Source organism: Hordeum vulgare, chromosome 1H (genome assembly GCF_904849725.1).
Source record: "Hordeum vulgare subsp. vulgare chromosome 1H, MorexV3_pseudomolecules_assembly, whole genome shotgun sequence".
Classification (NCBI taxonomy): domain Eukaryota; kingdom Viridiplantae; phylum Streptophyta; class Magnoliopsida; order Poales; family Poaceae; genus Hordeum; species Hordeum vulgare.
The window spans coordinates 76,322,515-76,340,192 of NC_058518.1; positions in this window are offsets into that span (position 1 = coordinate 76,322,515).

Genomic DNA, 17,678 nt, shown 5'->3' on the forward strand with positions numbered 1-17,678 from the left:
ACATATAGATCAAAGCTTTGACAAAAGATATAATCAATGATTAGCATCGACGCTTTGAGAAGTATGTGAAAAGCAAGAGCTCCCCCTAAATTTGTGCATTATTTTAAATTTGCGTGTGAATGCAAATGCACAATCGATTAGGATCATGGGTTACTATTCCATGTCACATACAACTTGGTGGTGCGCATAAATGATATGAATGAAAAGTAATGCACATAACACCAACCAAGATGTGAATGATCAACATGTAGATAGCTCAAAAGTAATAACGTGGTAGCATCAAACAACCATAGTGTATGATCAAACACACCTCTAAACGGATAAAGTCATCCAAAAGACCAAAAGTTTTGAAAACCAAAAGAGAGAAAATAAAATGCAACTCTCTCTCTCTCTCAAAGCCCTATTTGATTTATGCACTTCTCCCCCTTTGGCAACAAGTTACCAAAAATTTCAAAGGACTAGAACTAAGCGTCTCTCTGGGCACGATCTCCTCCGGTAGCTGAAGATGGAGTGGAAAAGAGAGCATCGACGAAGGCTCCTGCAGATATCACTTGAGCTGGAGGTGCAGGAGCAGGAGCTGAAGCTTGAGCTGACGAAGATGGTCTTGCTTCCGGTACTGGCACAACTACTGACCTGGTCTGGGTCCTGAACTGAGTGGTAGTAGTAAGAGGCGAATCATCATCATCATCATCATCACTGCTGGAGCGGGGAATCTTTACCGAATCAACTTCATGCTGGAGCTGCTGAACAGTGGTGGTCAACTCTGTCACCTTAACATCCAGGTCATGGAATTTTGTCTCCACGATCCTCTCTAGGATCTTCTAGTTCAGCAAGATCTGACAAATTTCTTCTCCATACCTTGTGTGGTGCTGACCAAGAAGGACATATGCTCATCTATGGTTTTGAGTTGTGGGGGTTGAGATGGAGCATTCCTAGTAGCCTCTGCAACTGTGCCTCTGCTGCTTCTCTAGAGTAGGTGAGTTGGGATGGTATCACCCATCACAACTTTCATTGTCCTCAAAATTAGGCTGGAGAGGCGGGCGGGAACGATCAAGTTGATATGCATGCTTGCCAATCTTGGCATTGATGAGCATCTGAATGTATGGATCATATCCACAAGATCTCTTCTGATCTGCAACAGTCCTCTTGATGGTCTCAATTATCAAGTCCATCACTCGTAACCGGGTGTGGGTGTCTAGATGATGCAACATGTTGATGGAATAACCTCTAATCATTTGACTTGGGCATCAGGGTGTGTCTCATGATAGTGTTTGTAGTGGGTATTCCTGCTTGCAAAAAGTAGACATAGTCAAGTTTGTGAGACGACAGATAATCATTGGGCACAACCTTGTACATGTTGGACATGGATTTATGATTCATCTTGAGCTGTGAATACACATCCAAGTCCTCTCCTCGTGCTTTAGGAGCACCAATGATAGTGTCCCATTCATCAACAGTGGCTTCATACTAGTGACCCTCAGTCATCCAAACAATTCTTCCATCGGAATAGAAATGAGCGATGGAATAGAACTGCATAATCATCTCATCATTCCATGTAGTCATCTCCTTGCAACAAAATCTTCAATATCAACCATCCTGAAACTTTTCTCCCACATGAGGAGAATAGTGTTCATTGGCCTTGATGTATTCCCAATCGACATATCTCATGTTGCTGACTGCAGAATTCTTGTCAAGCAACACTGTCTCATAGAAATCTTGTTGTTCCCTTGTGTGAAAACGGGGATCAACATCAGTTCTCCTTCTCACAACATATGGATCAACAAACCTCCACTTCCTCAAACCTGCATCTTTCCTCTTATTCATGTCCTCGGCAAATAGGTGAGATGCATCATGAGTTGGCAGATGAGGTCTCAACTTCATAAGCACCTTGTTTTTCTCATCATGAGTTGGCAGATGAGGTCCCCAACAGCAAAATCTCTGGATGCAGAGCCTTTGTTTTTCTCAGCTGCAGGATTATCCTTGGTAGTCCTCTTTGGGAGCTACAAGCTTCTTAGGAGCCGAAGACTTCTGTGGAGCAAAAGGCTTCTTTGTCATAGCATCAAGCATCAACTTTGTCTTCTTTGCAGGAGGGACCTTAGCTGGAATTTCTTCCTCATCATCACCTTCAGCAGTTTCTGCTGGATGTTCATACATATAGGTTTGCCTTCCAACAACATGAATAGTTCTCTTCCAGGCTCTCTTCACACCTGCTTCTTGTTAAGCTTAGCTTCAGAAGGTTTAGCATACTCCTTCCTCACAGTCTTCATGACTGTGGTCTTCTCCTTCTTCTTCTAGGGAGCAGATTCCTCAGGGATGAAATCAGCATCTTCTTCATCAGAATTGAGCTTCCTTCTGGACCTGGTAGCTGCCTTGGGCATGCCATGGGAGCTCGGAGTACCTAGATCAGAAGGGTCCTCTCAGGACTAGTGCCTCAGTCAGTTTCAGCATGGGGCTCACTCAAGTTGTTCTCACTGTCATCTGAACTTGACATCTTGCAAGACCAAGCAGACAAGTAGACTAGCAGACTCGCAGACTGGCAGACAAGTTGACCATATGAAAAGATAAGCATCACAAAATTGCAGAAGTTTTGTCAAATTTGAACTCTAAAAAATTTAGTTTTAACTTCCAGGAAAATAGGATTTTGGTTCCACCGAGTTAGAAATTTCTGAGCCACCAAGACACATGTTCTCTTTAACAGAAACTTGGCACCCTTCACCGAAAAGGAGACCGAAAAGGAGAACTCGCTTCCACCGAGAACATTCCCAGTAGCCCTAAACCCAAAATCAGTAAGACCGATTTTGGGAACTCGGTGATACCAAGATTCAATCTTGCGGACAGCTAACCCTAAAAATTTCTTTGCTCGCTAATCTAAGGAATTTTTCTGCAAGATAGAACTAGTAGCAATAGTGGGAAGATAATGGTAGTGCCTAACTGTGCAAGGAATCAGATTGGAGCGCAAAACGGAGATCGCATCCATACCCTAACTCGACGTGGATTCTCTACGGTGGCGACGACGGTGAAGAATTCGTCGGCGGCGAGGGCTTCTCGCGAAGGCGTATGGGAGAATCAAGTAGATGTCCGGGACTAGGGTGCGACAGCAAAGGGGTGCGGCTTTTGGTGTTTGAAGAAAGTTTTCAACCGCCGGGCTTCGCTGGTATATATATCCCTTCGCTGCCGGTGACACCGAGATGAGATTTTCGGTGCCGCCGAGTTCCACAACTGTCAGCTCACAGTGAAACTCGGTGAGGCCGAAAATCTAAACTCGGTTGCACCGAGATGATAAACCCTGATCAACCCTAGGCTTCGATGGGACCGAGATTTTGAGGTTGGTCACACCGAGATGCACTTTGGGAGGTATTAGAATTCAGCCCTTGTCGATACGGATCTCTTAGTGCTCCTCACACAGAGTGTCCCTAGAGTGCTTGCTCAAATTTTGTGATGAAGTATGAATAAAATTTGAGACGAGAAAGCATAGATAGATATAGAGGGGTACTTAGGCATTCTTGTATATCCAATTGGCCAAAAGAAATAGAAAGCCAAATAACAACAATTGGATATCCTCGAATGAGCAAAACATGCAAACCAATATGCTCACACAATATAATGTCAAATAAAACATGGTGAACATGCACAAACATTTTAGCATCTATCAAGCACTTTGGTGATGACGAAGTCATCTATATATGAGTATATTGACTTAGGAGTCAAGTAAGAATACTTGAACATAGGTCATACTCATCGATTAAGCACAAGCGGGGTTACCACTTTTACATAATGCATTAATGTGTTCACATCATTTAGGAGACGCTTATACTCAAGTCTTAGAGTAAAGCTCCCCCTAGATGTGACATCCCCCCTAAGAGGGATACACTAACCTTGGTTTTGTCGTAGAAGACTTCAAGTAGGTGTAGTAGTGGTGAATGCTCATTGTTGATGAAGATCATCTTGAGTTGGGAGCAAACCTGGTTGTTTGTTACTCTTCTCACCTACATGGGTTAGTCCCAAAGCAAAAGGAACAAATGCAAATATATCTATGTACATGGAGTGAAATACATGGGAGGTGATGTCCAAAGATGCATCAATTACCTTGTCCCTTGCTCACCTTTGAGGGAACGTGTGACTCCTTAACCTAATGCATATGGTTGGAGTTGATTGCATATAGTTCATGCCAAAATGAATAAGAGTGCATTTCATTGGCGGAGTCACCCCTCAAGAACTTTCTAGTTCTTTCTCGTGAGGATCCACATCACCTTGATGGGGATCCTTGAAGTTGTGGTAGCACTAGATGAGGTAGTACTAGAAGTGTCCTTGGGAACCCACTCGACCTTGGCTTGGGGTTCTTCCTCAAATGAGTCAATCTCCTCTTGAAGCTCTCCCTTGCCCTTGCGGTCTTGTGGTAGAAGGCCATCTTGAGAGATTGTTCCCTTGGGAGGAGTAGGATCATACTTCTCCTCTTGAGGAACAAACTTGGGAATGGGATATGGACCTTCTTCCCAAACATCTTCGTCGACGTTGAAGTAGCCAACACCTTGCTTCTTCCGATGTCCTCCTTGATTGCGCACAATTTCCTCGAATTGCTTACTTTCAGCAAGACTCTTGAAGACACCTTTCTCTATAATCCCTTCCAATAAATCGTTTTCTTGCTCAAGTGTAACTTGGCTAAGAGAATCATTAGTGGAATCAAGAGAGCTACTAGCAACAACATCATTTGATCTAGCTTTATCATTGTAGTTACTAGATGAAGAAACTTTCTTGCCTTTGTTACTAGTGTTCTTAGGTTTAACTTGTGGAACAAAGGTAGACAAGAGTAATCATTTTTCTAGATAAGAAGAACTCTTCTTTCGAAGATCATCATTCGTTGATTTTAGAAACTCATGCTCTTGCTCTAAATTTAGCTTCTCGTGAGTTCTTGAGAGCTCTCTATGATCTTCTAGAGTGGTTTCATGAGCTAACTTAAGAGTGGTTAATTCTTTAGTTAGTCGTCCAATCTCTTTCTTATCATCATCATTCGGTTTCTCTTGACTAGCATGAATATTTTCAAGTTCATTTTCAATGTTATCACTAGTCTTATCAAAGAGCAAGTCATCTTCTCCTAACAAATCATCCTCCTCACTATCAAAGTCAAAATACTCGGGGTGTGATACCTTGGGGCCTTTTGCCATGAAGCAGTTTTCAATCCCTTCATTTGGTGAATCAAATAAGTCGTCGATGTTGGAGGAAACGAGTGCAATAACGACAACACATTCATCTTGATTGTAGTCGAAGTTGGATTGATAGCTTCTCTCGGATTGGTTGTCACACTCGGAGCCGGAAACACCTTCACCAACGTGAGCTTGATGTCTTCTTCTTGAACTACTCTTGGTGTACTTGTCCTTCTTCTCTGATTCTTTGCCTCTCCGGGAGTGTCTTCGTTCATAATGATCTTCTATACTCCTTCTCTCTCTACGAGGTGACTCATCTCTTGAGCTTCGTCTTCTAGGTGACTCTTCTCTTCGTTTGTGGGGAGTCAAGCACTCATTGGAATAGTGTCCAAGCTTTCCACAGTTGTAGCAGTTTTGGTCATGACTAGACGAATGCTTCTCATCATATCTTGAGCTTGAGCTTCTCTCTTTGCCTCTACTCTTGTAGAACTTGTTGAATTTTCTGACCATGAGACTAATCTCTTCATTGGTAACAAGGTTGTCACTTGAAGTAGAGGGAATGTCACTTGAACCTTAGTAAGCACCACTTGACTTATTGTGCAACTCATCTTTGTCTTTGTGAGACATTTTATGAGCAACAATCCTTCCAATGACTTCAGTTGACTTGAGATCCTTGTAGTTTGGCATGATTTGGATTAATGTGCACACGATGTCGTATCTTACATCCTAGGCTCTAAGTATCTTCTTGATGATGAATTTGTCGGTCATCTCTTCACTTCCTAAGCCGACAATATCATTTGTGATGAGAGCTAGCCTAGAATACATCTCAACAACTCCTTCACCATCCTTCATCTTGAACTTGTCAAGCTGACTTTGAAGCACATCCAACTTAGATTCCCTCACTGAATCAGTTCCTTCGTGCATATCAATCAAAGTATCCCAAATTTCCTTTGCATTCTCAAGGCAACTAATTTTGTTGAATTCTTCGGGACACAAGTAGTTGAAAAGAATATCACACGCTTGAGCATTGAATTAAAGCATCTTCAGTTCTACCGCTGTCACATTACGATCCGGTTCTTTTCCTTCTTCAAAGAAATCAGCTTGCACACCAACACGAACAACAGCCCAAACGACATGATTATGACCAAGAATATGCGTTTTCATCTTATGCTTCCAACTAGCAAAATTAGTGCCATCGAAATATGGACCTCTATGGTGATAATTTTCCTCACTAGGCGCCATACTCTCCTAGGTTGTGAAATCAATGCAATGGAGACCAAAGCTTTGATACCACTTGTAGGATCGAAAGTATGTCTAGAGGGGGGGAGTGATTAGACTACTTGACACGATAAAAACTTAGCCTTTTCCCAATTTTAAGTGTGGGCCAGTTTTAGCAATTGTGACTAGTCAAGTACACCCTACACATGCACATTTAAGAGTATATCAGCGGGAAGTAAAACATGCAAGTGTAAAGTAGAGGTTAAGGCAGGGAGATCAAATGCAAAGGTTGACACGACAACTTTTGGAATGGTTTTGATAGGTGGTGCTATCGTACGTCCATATTACTGGAGACTTCAACCCACGGAGGGTAACAGATGCGAGAGTCCACGGAGGGCTCCACCCACAATGGATCCACAAAGAAGCGGCCTTGTCTATTCCACCACGGCTTCCGTCCACACATGACTAGTCTCACTCACGGCAGATCTTCACGAAGTAGGCGATCTCCTTGCCCTTACAAACATCTTGGTTCAATTGGACAACGCGAAGTAGGAGGCTCCCAAGTGACACCTAACCAATCTAGGAGGCACCGCCCTCCAAAGGGTAATAGATGTGGTAGAACGATGAACTCCTTGCTCTTGTGCTTCAAAAGGTAGTCTCCTCAACACTCAATCATTCTCTCTCAGATTTGGCAAGGGTAGGAGAGATTGATCTTGTGGAAAGCAACTTGAGGAGGCTAGAAATCAAGGTTCAAATGGTTGGAGTGAAATCTCTTGATCTCAACACATGAGTAGGTGGCTCTCTCTGAGAAAAATGGATATGGCAAGTGTAAGTGTGTTCTGAGTGCTTCCTCTACGAATGAGAGGTAGGTGGAGGGGCATATATAGGCATCCCCGAAAATCCAACCGTTACAACATTATTGCCCAACTCAGTGACACCGAAATGAATCTCGATGGTACCGAGTTGCACTAAATGTGGCAACTTTTGAATTCTCGATGAGACCGATATAGGAATCTCGGTGGTACCGATACGATGACCTAGACCAGTTTGCAAATCTCGATGAGACCGATTTCAAACTCAGAAATTCTAATTCTTGAAATCTTCTCAACAAAAAGTTGGTAACTAAATCTCGGCGGCACTGATAGGAACGTTGGTGGTACCGAGATGGTAGGGTTTGGCATAGGTTCTGTCAAGTGTAAAATCGATAGGTCCGAATGGAAATTGTTGGTGGCACCGATTTTACTGATATGGTTTGGATAGATATATTTTGATGGAGAATGGCTGAGTATTTTTGGTGGCTACCTCTAAGCACTTGAGCAACCAATTCATCATAATACCTCACCCCCTTTTAATAGTATTGGCTTTCCTATGGACTCAAAGTGATTTCTCACAAAGTATAAAATGAAGAATCTTCTTGCTTGAAGCTTGAGCCAATCCTATTCCTTCCTTGCATCAAGGGGATTCTCACAATCCTATAGCCAAAGCATCTTTGAACTTTTCTGAAATATACTTGGATAAGATCATTAGTCCAAATTACCAAAACCACCTTAGGGAGCAATTGTGCTTTCACCTCCCTACTATGGTGGGTGTGGACACAAGCGATTGTTTTCAACACCTTATTGACAGAGTTTGTCAACGGTTGAAGGGCTGGAAGGAAAAATCCTCTCAATGCAAGGTAAAGAAATATTATTAAAGTTTGTAGCGCAAGCTATCTCATCTTATGCAATGTCGTTGTTCAAATTGCCAAAAGGTATTTGCAAGTCAATGACAGTTGAAATCTCTGGCTTTTGGTGGGGAGACGGGGAAGAGAAAAAGAAGATGCACTGGTTTGCGTGGTGGAAGATGTGTGTTCCAAACGAGAATGGTGGCAGATGGTTTAGGGACCTTCACAGCTTTAATCTTGCTATGTTAGCAAAGCAATGTTGGCGAGTACTCCAAAGTCCCGACTCGTTATGTGAGGTGTTCTTAGTGCTAAAATACTATCCTCATGGAGATATTTTAAAAGCTGGTCCAAAGAAATGATTCTCCTTTACATGGCAAAGTATCGTCGCTGGGATTCAAACTTTTAAGAGAGGCTGCATTTGGAGAGTGGGCACCGGGTCAAAATTAATATTTGGGACGACCCATGGATCCCCTCTAGTGAAATGAAAAGATTAATCACCCATAGAGGTGGGATTATGCTTAATAAGGTGGAAGATATTATTGACCCTTATACTCGTCAGTGGGATGAGGCTCTTATTTGCAGTGTTCTTTCTCCTGTAGACGCATTTAGAATTCTGCAAATCCCCCTCCAGTTCAAAGCACTAAAAGATTTTGTGGCGTGGCAATTCACTCGCTCAGGAACCTTCTCCGTTCGATCGGCTTTCCACGTAGAGTTTAACCACTAGTTTGGTCACCACTTCTACAAGGCAGATAATCCGGAAAGGTCATATAATAATTCGGTCTGGAAGGAGCTTTGGCAACTTAGAATCCCAGGGAAAGTCAAACATTTTGGATGGAAAGTTTTGAAGGGTGTGTTACCGTGTCTTGGGATGCTAGCTAGCAGGCATATTTCACTAGTACATCAGTGCCCACTATGTAAGATCGGCCTCGAAGATATTTAGCACTGCATCTTCACATGCAAGCACGCATCCTAGGTATGGTCTGAACTAAAGATATCTAATATAATCAAAGAGGTTGTGGCACAAGATCAATCGGGCACGATCACATTGGAGATCCTACTACAGAACAAAGTGGTGGTACATGAAATACCAACGGCTGAATTAATTGTGGTTGCAATGTGGTACATTTGGTGGCAAAGGAGACAAGGAGTTCAAGGAGAAGCACTACACACACCCCAACGAACAACGATGTCCATCAGAGTGTTGACTACTAACTTTCTTCGCAATTGTTTGTGAAACCATCCTACGAGGAAGAAGGATCATACTTAGAAGAAACTGGATCCGGGAACAATCAAGATCAACGTTGACGCCTCATTCCGTGCAGAAACCCGTACGGGCACATGTGGGGCGATAGCCAGGGATCATGTGGGTAACTTCATTGCTGCAGCAACCTAGGTGTTATCACATGTGTCCTCGACTGACTCGGCCGAGAACAGTGCTATCCATCGCAGGGTTCTACTTGCATCTAATATTGGTTGCACTAAGGTTACCCTGGAGAGTGATAGTATGAATGCTCTGACGGCAATGAAAAGCCCGGAGGTATATATGGGACCTGATGTTACTACTATCACTGAGGTCACTATTTTATCTTTGGGGTTTTCAAAGATTTCCTGAATGGAGTGCAAACCTAGTTGCACACAGCTAGCTAAGTACTCTTCTAGCACTCATTTATCAGTCTTGGGAAGGAGATTCCCCTCACTTCATTCTTCCTCACATTGTAAACGATATGGCTATTATTTAGGGAATAAAGTTTGAATTGTTCAAAAAAAAAAAAGGCTACTTTGGCAAAGAAACGATGGGGCTAAATAACATCACCATGGCTAGAAACTTGAAACTGAGGATGGTAGGCAAAATCCGACATGGACCAAGTATTGTAGATATGGGACTTTATGACAGTGTCCTCTTAGTACTAACCAGCCCCACTTTATGAATGGTACCTTGAATATTTCTTACAGATTTTGTTGCAACGTAATTGGTAATGGACAGAGAACTAGGTTTTCGGAAGATCTCTGGTTAGTTGATGAGCCTTTATACCTGAGATTTCCTACATTGTATAACAATAACATTTAGCATAAATGTTTTTGGTTGCTAGAGTTTTTGTGGTGGGCTGGTATGTATATATGTGTTTCCATAGGTGATGAGATAAGAGTAACAGAAATAGCATGGAAACTTCGTGACATTTTCAGAGTTGAAGCTAAGCTTTGATAAACTTTCACAGCTTATTTCATAATATCGTTTTCCTCCACCATCCAAAGACCAAGGCACATAGGGATTTCCAGAGGGAGTATTTACCATTTGTAGCGGGGGGATGGGGGCCTACGGTGAGAAGGACCCATGCAACAAGTTCACGTAAACCCTATTTACAATTTAAGCATTGAACATACCAGTAACAGATACACAAAACAAACAGTCAATCTCACTCCACGGGCCACAACTTTTCCATGGATTACTCTGCATCTAATGATGCCAACTTTCTTTATTTTCCTTGGTCCCAGAAGATAGATCCAGGTATATCGTACAAAATAACAATTCAAAGCTTCACGCCATGGAGAGGTTAAGAAGATCACGGTGTCGGTAAGAACTGAGGATGCACACAAGACGACATTTGTAAGAATTGAGTGCGCCCACAAAATATGGTAACTAACTGAAATATATTAGTATTTATATGCAGCATTTATTTACATATAAGGAAATACGCAACCAGGGTAGCATATGCACGGTAAGTATCTAACCAGTTGCGATGGTTGATGAATGATGTCATAGAACTGGTGCTTATAGTATCTTGTGTCCATCCATAACTGATCAATTATAAAAGAAATCAACAACACGTGTACACAACCAGAAACTAAATTTTGGAAAAAAGAGGGACAGCTCAGTACCAGATGAGGAATGTTTTGTATCCACCTATGATATGGTTTGTCAACAACCTGATATAGACCAATAAGCAACACAAAATGCTAAATTGTTATAAAAGGAGCCAATATTAAAGAAACAACAATATCCAAGAGATAAAACGCCCTACTTTTTAAAAACTTGGTCCCATGAGCATGAGTCATCCTTCATAAGTGACATTGCCTGATAATCCTGACGTTTATAGAATATTTAGTTAATGTTTAAGAATTATTTGAAGCACACAAAGTGTTGACAAATAAAATTCAGACCATAATTCCACGAACAACATAATATTTTGGAAGATCAGCCCTGACGAAAACTTGCTTGTCGAATGTGTCCACTAGTTGTGAAAAGCATTGCAAAAACAAGCATGCAACCATGGCAATGTTACAGAACTAGGTCAAGCATTTGTTTATTATGCATGCACTACTGCGAAAATATAAAGCGTTTATTGACGAGACAAGTACCCAATCGATAGAATCATCGGCAATGCTGAAAAAACCTTCGGCCTCCAGCTCACACATCAAACTTTGAAGTTCAATTCTCAGCTGAAAGTTCAAGAATTACAATCAAATGGTTAACAAAAAGCATGCAGGTGCATATTTGCAACTTCAAAGACCAGTGCAAGTTGAATTGAACAAGCTTTAAAAATGTCAAATCTGGAAGGATAAATAAGAATAAACAGATTACTTTTGGCGCTGCTTACAGAAAAGTGGAGAACGTCAATAAATTAGAGCCGCGGCAAAAAAAAAATCGAGAAAACGCAGAGATGTGCGTTTCTTTGTATTGAAAAGAGGGAAAGTCAGTCTCAGAGGAGACGATTACAGCAGGTTACAAGCAGTTTCAATGAACATCCCAGGATGGGGGCAAGACTACCCTAAGCCCCTTGTCCCCGGCTCTAGCCCAACACCTCATCTCATCTTTGATCCCATCCGAGAGCTCGGAGAGCGACGGAGTGGCATGATAAAAAACACACGCATTCCTATGTTTCCAGATCATCCATGGAACTAGCAGCGCGGTGGACCTCAGGGCCTTGCGGAGTGATGGTGGAGTTGCATCTCTCGCCCTAATCCACCAATCCTGAATGGAGATATCCTGCTCCGGTGTGTGGGCTGGTAAGCGCAGCCAGGAGAGAGCCTCGTGCCAGGCTTGCCGCGCGAAGGGGCAGGCCAGCAGCAGGTGGTGGATGGTCTCTGGCTCTTGGTCGCAAAGCAGGCAGCGGGCGTGATGAGGGAGGCCTCGGCGGGCAAGTCTGTCCGCTGTCCAGCATCGGTCCAGGTTCGCAAGCCAGTGGAAGAACTTAACCTTCGGCGGAGCCCATCCCTTCCAGATTAACTGCCAGGAATGGCAAGTGATGGATCCGTGAAAGGTTGCCTGATAGCAGGATCGCGCCGAGTATTCTCCATTGGCAGTCCATTTCCAGACAAGCTTGTCTGGCTCAGCGAACAAGGTGGTGTGTGTGACGCGCTGCCATGTCGCTAGGTATTGGCCAACCTCTTGCAGCCCCATGACGCCGCGGATGTCACGGGCCCAGGCATTGCCGTCTAGGCCTTCCGCCACCGTCCGCACCCTTCTCCTGTTCTTGGGGGATGCATAGGTACAGCAGGGGTGCTAGCTCGCGAATCGACTGCCCATGCAGCCAGCGGTCTTCCCAGAACAGCGCCGTGTGGCCATCACCTAGCACCATGAAGGTGGAGGCGTGGAAGAGGCCGATCTCCTCGCGGGAGAACTGCAGGTCCAGGCCTTGCCAGGCTCTGTCGGCGTCCGTCCTTGATAACCAGAGCCATCGTCCGCGGCAAAATTTGGATGTTCCTTTTTCCACATTACCTATTGGAGATTTCCAAGAAAAAGTTTATGTAAACTGAATCCTACTCCCTCCTTTTTTATGTACAATGTCACTATTAGAATACAAAAAACACACAAATACAAGGCCAGATTTCTTTTCCCTCAGAGTCCCAAAGAAAAAACTCTCCATTTCCACCTTTTATTAATAGCTCAGGCACTGCATGCATATCTCTCGTTTCATTGGCTAGCATGCGCATGCAGCAAGGAAGTGCATACACGAGGAGATGCAGCGGGCAATGAACATGTCATTAATCAGTTCTCTCTGCTCAGCCTTGGTATCTGAGATTTGCTAAAATAGCCTTGTATAAGTACGAGGGAGCACAAGATATTAAGAATTCCATACACAGCTTGAATGTCAATAACATGGGTACTACAGAATTTGCACAGGCCCTGAGCCCAAAGCAAATATTTACCAAATCTTGCATAGCTGGTAAACAGCATATGTTTGTGAGAAGAATGTTTAGATAATCAGAACTACAAGATCAGCAAGCCCTTATGAATAGGCTTGCAGAAATTCCGTTGCGATCGAGAATGTGTTGTATAGTCAAGCAACGGCCTACCGGTTGATTTTGCTCATTAGAAGTAAAATGCCTAGTGTACTGAATGCAACAATATCTCTGAGGCAAATCAAGCATAGCTCAAAAGTAAAGATGCTTTCACTTTTGTGTCACATAACCAACTTAACCTAATTGTTGGTCAAACTTGGAATCTTAGGATGTGTGGACACCTTACATTTCAAACAAAGGGAGTACTTCGATTTTCTGACAGCTAGAAACAGAGCGAGTATTGGAGTATGTTTACAGTGATACAGTTAAACTGGTTTATAAAATGTGGGGAATTTGCCGCATCATCCCCAAATGGATGCAAAGATCTTATGTTGCACACTTCATTAGTTGGATAGTACAAAAAAGGGCAGGGTGCAATTTTCTTAATTGTCATGCTAACTGAATATAACTGGTGCGTTCTGAAAGCAAAATATGGGAGTGTACACGTCTTAAATTTAGGGTACATACATAAATTACTCTAATGTATAGTAGTATTAAATAGAATTTCTGTATAGTATATTCAGAAAAAATCAAGGACAAGCAGAAAAAAATAGAATGCACACCTGCTCATTGTGAACAACTTGTCTCAGATATTGATAATACCAACAAAGTTGGTCTCGCCTCCCCAGAAGTTTAGCTCTTCGCTATAGAAAGGTAGAACATTGTGATGAATATATTTCCATGAAAATATAGTTCATAAATAAGGGTAATATATTGACCAAATTAGCACCTCAAAAGACAACTTGATGAGAGTATGATCCAGAACTGAAAACCGACTGTGTATAATATCAACATCCACAATACTAAATAATAAAATATGAAATTTTATTTCATGATGAATCTAAGAATCCGATTTGATATTATGGATACTGATATATTTCTACAGAAATGTTGTAAAGAGGTTTGACTTTTCAAAAAACTAATACACCTTATGTTTTAGGATAGATTAAGTATATGAAAATCCAACAACTTAAACAGCGCAGCAAAGCGCGCCCCAACCCTTCTAGTTTTAGGTGGTTCTTAGATGCAGCCAGTTCAACCTCTATTTTTGGACACAACCAACTCAATCAGTTTGGATACTTATGTTTGACAACAATCTTATGTGTGAATTTTCTATTCAATTTCGTGTGAATTGTTTGTCCACCGCTGTTCTTATTCCAATGCAAATCATTTGCTTGTTCTTTTTACCTTCGCCTATGTAACTCCCCTATCCAAACAAATCTATGTAATCGTCGAAACCTTTACAGTAGTATTTATTTTCTGGGACTAAATTAGCAGCGTTAGGTTTACTATGCTCCCAAACGGGGACTAAAGAAATTCCTAATACATCAACTTTCGACCCACAAGAGTCCTGAAACGCTAGAGGCCGGTTCGTACCTCCTTGACCTGATGCGGCGAGTCATGGAGGTGGCCGCGGAGTAGCGTGGCATCGTCGCTCATCGGAGGAGGGTGGACGAGAGGGAAGGCGTCGTCTGCAGCGCCGGAGCCGGCGACTACGCCGCTGTTGGAGGCGTCTATACTGTGGCCCTGGCGCTGGCGCACGGTGCGAGGCAGCGAGGGGCTCCGGACGTCGACGGGGCACTGGTCAGAGAGCGGAAGAGAAGATGCAGACGGAGACGAAAGCCTTTTTTTTTTTCTTAGATTAGAAATCTGCTTCTTTTAGAGGGCCAGGGTCATATGTTTTTTTTTTGAGCGGGGAAAGCTTTTATATTGCATTGGGAAACACAGTTACATCATTTGCTAGTGTATCAATAAGGAAACCCGGAGGCTCCTCCATCCACTTTATAGTCCTAGGGTTCAGCAAACCTAGCTAGAGTATGAGCTACCATATTTGCTTTCCTTAGGCAGAAAGCAAATTGTATCAGGGAGAAGTTCTTGGTGAGGAAAAAGCACTCTTCATATAATGCCGCCGTTGGACCTAGTGAATTGCCGTCGAGTAGCATGGTGTCAACCACATCCTGGTAATCAGATTCCACGAGGAGCTGCTGTACCCCGACCTCACTGGCCAAAATTAGTCTATCTCGCAACGATCTCACTTTCGCTGAACTGGCATCTTCGGCAAAGGGTATATCACTGCATGAGCCAGCTATGAAGACCCCTTTGTTTGATCGCAACACTGCACCGGTGCTACCTCTCCCCGAGTCTGCCGAGAAGCCAACATCCACATTCAGCTTGTAAGTACCATCCGGCGGCCGTTGCCATCCATGTCGAACAACACCCGTGGTCCTCTTCCTCGCCCTTACAAAGTTCTTCACCAGTGCCGATATTGCATGTGCCGATCTTGGTGGATCAGCAACATGTTCCCCGTGGCCAGGGTCATATGTTAGTAGCATCAAACACATCCTTATATCAAACACAAGAAGCTACCCATGATGGGCGTTTTCTTGCGTAAGCCACGTCGTCAAGGGACTGTTCAAGGAGGGGTTATGACACGTCGAAGATTTCGGATTTTTTCACTGTTTTGATCCTAGGCATGCAAGTTAATCACGTAACGAACTCGTTTGAAAAGAATTTCACGTTTTGACCCTTTTGGAAACGCCATAGGTCGTGGCGTTGCAGGCCTTATGCCAAACGCCAGTCTACTGGACGTTGCAGGCCTCATGTGCAACGCGAGTGTACTGGACGTTGCAGGCCTTAGCAGAAACGCCAAAGAGGTTGGCGTTGCAGGCCTCATAAGTAACTGCCCCGCGTGCCCCTTCGTCCACCAGCAAGTTCTTTCCTTCTTCCTCCACGAAAAAGCTCTCCCTCCTCCTCCAGATCCCCCCCTTCGATCTCCCTCCTCCCCCAACCGTTTTGTTGATTCTTTGGGGCAAATCGAAGAGGCCGGTAAGCTCCTCCAATCCCTCCAATTAGTTTTTGCAATGATTTTGTATTTATGTGTAAATACAAAATCATTGCAAAAACTAATTGGAGGGATTGGAGGAGCTTACCAGCCTCTTCGATTTGCCCCAAAGAACCTACTAAAAGGTTGAGGGAGGAGGAAGATCGAAGGGGGGGATCGTGAGGACAAGGGAGAGCTTTTTCGGGCTAACAAGAACAAGAGGAGAGGAGAAATGGTGGTTGGTGGGCGAGGGGGTCGGGGTGGCAGAATATAAAGGCAAGAAAGGCCATGGCTACTGGCATTTCACCTCAGGTCTGCAACGCCACATTAGACAGACGTTTCACCTTAGGTCTGCAACGCCACATTACACAGGCGTTTGAAAGAACGTCTGCAACGCCACAATAGATGGCGTTTCATAACAGGGCTGCAACGCCACGGACTATGGCGTTTCAAAAAAGGGTCAAAACGTGAAATTCTTTCCAAACGAGTTCGTTGAGTGATTAACTTGCACCTTAAGGATCAAAACAGTGAAAAAATCCGAAGATTTCCGTGCGAGGAAAAAAAACAACAAATAAAGCAACGATTATTTGGTTCCCTTCCCAACGAAAGCACGCTCACATCTTCGTCTCCACCTCTCCCCACACGCCACCTCCTCCTCTTCCCAACGAATAGCGAGCTGCAGCCGCCGCCTCCTCTTCCTCTTCTATCTGCTTCCTTGTCCACCTCCTCGCTCAAGAAGGCGCACACGAGCGGCAGCAACAGCGGATCTGTGAGAAACATGGGAAGGCGTGAAGTTTCGTGTGATGACCCTGGATCGAAGAGATCCTGCAAATCAGGTAGGTGAGGTAGAAGAAAGCTTGGGGAGGAAGAAGATAGGCCAGGAAATCAGAGTTTTTCTATTTCATTTCTTTCATAACCATTACAACGCCACCCCTCCAGTATATAACACCCAGGTACAGCTGGCCTCAGCCACCGCATGCTAGCTACGCCACAACCGGGTCCACCTACCAGATGAGAAACGCTGGCCCACCTCCAGCTACTAGCTGACTTAGTCTTTCTCCTCTGTCTTGGCGATCCACGATGTCAGGGCCATATTGGTACTGACAGGTTCCTCCCCTTGAGATCCAGCTTGTCCCCATGCTGGTGCGTCGGGATACCTTAGCCTGAGAGTATCATAGTCTTCCCAAGTTGCTTCCAAGTCAGACAGGGTGGACCACTGGATGAGCACCTGCAAGTGAGCTCTGTTGCCCTTCTTCACCAACCTTCTGTCCAAAAATTTTGCTGGTACCAAGTCTGCTGCAGACATGTCCACTTGTAAGGGTAGGGTGGAAAAAACAGGCGTATGATCCGAGACATGTTCTTTTAACTGGGATACATGAAACACTGGATGTATCATGGCGTTATCAGGCAACTCAAGCTTGTAGGCTGCCTGTCCAATTTTCTCCAGGATTTGGAAAGGCCCAAAGAACTTCATGGCTAATTTGGGGTAGGGCCTGTTTGCCACAGAGTGTTGCGCGTAAGGTTGGAGCTTCAGGTAGGCCTTGTCACCCATAGA